This window comes from Anopheles marshallii (genome assembly GCF_943734725.1).
Source record: "Anopheles marshallii chromosome X unlocalized genomic scaffold, idAnoMarsDA_429_01 X_unloc_110, whole genome shotgun sequence".
NCBI classification, from domain to species: domain Eukaryota; kingdom Metazoa; phylum Arthropoda; class Insecta; order Diptera; family Culicidae; genus Anopheles; species Anopheles marshallii.
The window spans coordinates 44904-50000 of NW_026525681.1; positions in this window are offsets into that span (position 1 = coordinate 44904).

The following is a 5097-nucleotide window of genomic DNA, read 5'->3' on the forward strand; positions in this document are numbered from 1 at the left end:
AGTTAGACCTAGCAAATGATGAAAAGTGAAACCCGCGATCGATTGGAGAAACCTTATTTTACACTGAAAAATTCCACATAAGGAAAATTTGTATGGAGCACCCTACTGCAGAGCACACCGACAGGGCCGGGAAGGAAGGCCCGGTCCAAGAAAAAATTTTTGCGGGACCACTCAAAACATCATAGTTAGACCTAGCAAATGATGAAAAGTGAAACCCGCGATCGATTGGAGAAACCTTATTTTACACTGAAAAATTCCACATAAGGAAAATTTGTATGGAGCACCCTACTGCAGAGCACACCGACAGGGCCGGGAAGGAAGGCCCGGTCCAAGAAAAAATTTTTGCGGGACCACTCAAAACATCATAGTTAGACCTAGCAAATGATGAAAAGTGAAACCCGCGATCGATTGGAGAAACCTTATTTTACACTGAAAAATTCCACATAAGGAAAATTTGTATGGAGCACCCTACTGCAGAGCACACCGACAGGGCCGGGAAGGAAGGCCCGGTCCAAGAAAAAATTTTTGCGGGACCACTCAAAACATCATAGTTAGACCTAGCAAATGATGAAAAGTGAAACCCGCGATCGATTGGAGAAACCTTATTTTACACTGAAAAATTCCACATAAGGAAAATTTGTATGGAGCACCCTACTGCAGAGCACACCGACAGGGCCGGGAAGGAAGGCCCGGTCCAAGAAAAAATTTTTGCGGGACCACTCAAAACATCATAGTTAGACCTAGCAAATGATGAAAAGTGAAACCCGCGATCGATTGGAGAAACCTTATTTTACACTGAAAAATTCCACATAAGGAAAATTTGTATGGAGCACCCTACTGCAGAGCACACCGACAGGGCCGGGAAGGAAGGCCCGGTCCAAGAAAAAATTTTTGCGGGACCACTCAAAACATCATAGTTAGACCTAGCAAATGATGAAAAGTGAAACCCGCGATCGATTGGAGAAACCTTATTTTACACTGAAAAATTCCACATAAGGAAAATTTGTATGGAGCACCCTACTGCAGAGCACACCGACAGGGCCGGGAAGGAAGGCCCGGTCCAAGAAAAAATTTTTGCGGGACCACTCAAAACATCATAGTTAGACCTAGCAAATGATGAAAAGTGAAACCCGCGATCGATTGGAGAAACCTTATTTTACACTGAAAAATTCCACATAAGGAAAATTTGTATGGAGCACCCTACTGCAGAGCACACCGACAGGGCCGGGAAGGAAGGCCCGGTCCAAGAAAAAATTTTTGCGGGACCACTCAAAACATCATAGTTAGACCTAGCAAATGATGAAAAGTGAAACCCGCGATCGATTGGAGAAACCTTATTTTACACTGAAAAATTCCACATAAGGAAAATTTGTATGGAGCACCCTACTGCAGAGCACACCGACAGGGCCGGGAAGGAAGGCCCGGTCCAAGAAAAAATTTTTGCGGGACCACTCAAAACATCATAGTTAGACCTAGCAAATGATGAAAAGTGAAACCCGCGATCGATTGGAGAAACCTTATTTTACACTGAAAAATTCCACATAAGGAAAATTTGTATGGAGCACCCTACTGCAGAGCACACCGACAGGGCCGGGAAGGAAGGCCCGGTCCAAGAAAAAATTTTTGCGGGACCACTCAAAACATCATAGTTAGACCTAGCAAATGATGAAAAGTGAAACCCGCGATCGATTGGAGAAACCTTATTTTACACTGAAAAATTCCACATAAGGAAAATTTGTATGGAGCACCCTACTGCAGAGCACACCGACAGGGCCGGGAAGGAAGGCCCGGTCCAAGAAAAAATTTTTGCGGGACCACTCAAAACATCATAGTTAGACCTAGCAAATGATGAAAAGTGAAACCCGCGATCGATTGGAGAAACCTTATTTTACACTGAAAAATTCCACATAAGGAAAATTTGTATGGAGCACCCTACTGCAGAGCACACCGACAGGGCCGGGAAGGAAGGCCCGGTCCAAGAAAAAATTTTTGCGGGACCACTCAAAACATCATAGTTAGACCTAGCAAATGATGAAAAGTGAAACCCGCGATCGATTGGAGAAACCTTATTTTACACTGAAAAATTCCACATAAGGAAAATTTGTATGGAGCACCCTACTGCAGAGCACACCGACAGGGCCGGGAAGGAAGGCCCGGTCCAAGAAAAAATTTTTGCGGGACCACTCAAAACATCATAGTTAGACCTAGCAAATGATGAAAAGTGAAACCCGCGATCGATTGGAGAAACCTTATTTTACACTGAAAAATTCCACATAAGGAAAATTTGTATGGAGCACCCTACTGCAGAGCACACCGACAGGGCCGGGAAGGAAGGCCCGGTCCAAGAAAAAATTTTTGCGGGACCACTCAAAACATCATAGTTAGACCTAGCAAATGATGAAAAGTGAAACCCGCGATCGATTGGAGAAACCTTATTTTACACTGAAAAATTCCACATAAGGAAAATTTGTATGGAGCACCCTACTGCAGAGCACACCGACAGGGCCGGGAAGGAAGGCCCGGTCCAAGAAAAAATTTTTGCGGGACCACTCAAAACATCATAGTTAGACCTAGCAAATGATGAAAAGTGAAACCCGCGATCGATTGGAGAAACCTTATTTTACACTGAAAAATTCCACATAAGGAAAATTTGTATGGAGCACCCTACTGCAGAGCACACCGACAGGGCCGGGAAGGAAGGCCCGGTCCAAGAAAAAATTTTTGCGGGACCACTCAAAACATCATAGTTAGACCTAGCAAATGATGAAAAGTGAAACCCGCGATCGATTGGAGAAACCTTATTTTACACTGAAAAATTCCACATAAGGAAAATTTGTATGGAGCACCCTACTGCAGAGCACACCGACAGGGCCGGGAAGGAAGGCCCGGTCCAAGAAAAAATTTTTGCGGGACCACTCAAAACATCATAGTTAGACCTAGCAAATGATGAAAAGTGAAACCCGCGATCGATTGGAGAAACCTTATTTTACACTGAAAAATTCCACATAAGGAAAATTTGTATGGAGCACCCTACTGCAGAGCACACCGACAGGGCCGGGAAGGAAGGCCCGGTCCAAGAAAAAATTTTTGCGGGACCACTCAAAACATCATAGTTAGACCTAGCAAATGATGAAAAGTGAAACCCGCGATCGATTGGAGAAACCTTATTTTACACTGAAAAATTCCACATAAGGAAAATTTGTATGGAGCACCCTACTGCAGAGCACACCGACAGGGCCGGGAAGGAAGGCCCGGTCCAAGAAAAAATTTTTGCGGGACCACTCAAAACATCATAGTTAGACCTAGCAAATGATGAAAAGTGAAACCCGCGATCGATTGGAGAAACCTTATTTTACAATGAAAAATTCCACATAAGGAAAATTTGTATGGAGCACCCTACTGCAGAGCACACCGACAGGGCCGGGAAGGAAGGCCCGGTCCAAGAAAAAATTTTTGCGGGACCACTCAAAACATCATAGTTAGACCTAGCAAATGATGAAAAGTGAAACCCGCGATCGATTGGAGAAACCTTATTTTACACTGAAAAATTCCACATAAGGAAAATTTGTATGGAGCACCCTACTGCAGAGCACACCGACAGGGCCGGGAAGGAAGGCCCGGTCCAAGAAAAAATTTTTGCGGGACCACTCAAAACATCATAGTTAGACCTAGCAAATGATGAAAAGTGAAACCCGCGATCGATTGGAGAAACCTTATTTTACACTGAAAAATTCCACATAAGGAAAATTTGTATGGAGCACCCTACTGCAGAGCACACCGACAGGGCCGGGAAGGAAGGCCCGGTCCAAGAAAAAATTTTTGCGGGACCACTCAAAACATCATAGTTAGACCTAGCAAATGATGAAAAGTGAAACCCGCGATCGATTGGAGAAACCTTATTTTACACTGAAAAATTCCACATAAGGAAAATTTGTATGGAGCACCCTACTGCAGAGCACACCGACAGGGCCGGGAAGGAAGGCCCGGTCCAAGAAAAAATTTTTGCGGGACCACTCAAAACATCATAGTTAGACCTAGCAAATGATGAAAAGTGAAACCCGCGATCGATTGGAGAAACCTTATTTTACACTGAAAAATTCCACATAAGGAAAATTTGTATGGAGCACCCTACTGCAGAACACACCGACATGGACGAAAGGGTCGACTGGCCAAGAGAAAAAATTTTTGCGGGACCACTCAAAACATCATAGTTAGACCTAGCAAATGATGAAAAGTGAAACCCGCGATCGATTGGAGAAACCTTATTTTACACTGAAAATTCCACATAAGGAAAATTTGTATGGAGCACCCTGCTGTGGTCACCATCGGTCGAGTTGGTCGAGACGGGCAAAAAATTTTTTTTTCCATATCGTCTCAAAACATGATTTATGGACCTTGTAAATGTTGAAAAGTGAAACGAAATCACTTTTGGAGCGATGAAAATTTTGTATGGGAGGTCCCTACCCGGAACAAATTTTACTAGTAAAGTCATGATTCCGCGACGAGAAATTTGAAAATGGTCAAATATGGTTAAGATGTCATGTTCATTCCCTACTATGGGGGACCAGGTCGTCACGAAAAAATTTTTTTCTCGACCTGGTCAAATGTGGTTCTGCGACGGAGGTTAAACTAATAATGCATAATTTGGGCCAAAAACCCCCCTCTGTCAGATATTGTACCCGTTCAAGAGCAATAGCAGACCACATAAGTTGAGCTTTGAGGTATCTGAAAGTTGAATATAGAGCGAGGTTCTAAGCGAAGGGATAGCTTAACGTTGAGCATTGAACGCAAAAAAGCTTAGAGATAAGCTTAAGATACAAGGGTTGTGGTGCATGAGGCCGCTTAACGTTGAGCTTTGAACGCACATGGCTAGAACTAAGCTAAGAGATACCTATAGTGGTGCATGGAACTGCTCACAAGTTGAGCTTCGAGAAGTCCAAAGGCAAAATGTAGAGCGAGGTTCTAAGCGAAGGGATAGCTTAACGTTGAGCATTGAACGCAAAAAAGCTTAGAGATAAGCTTATTATATAACGATTGTGGTGCAGGACACAGCTTAACGTTGAGCTTTGAACGCACATGGCTAGAACTAAGCTAAGA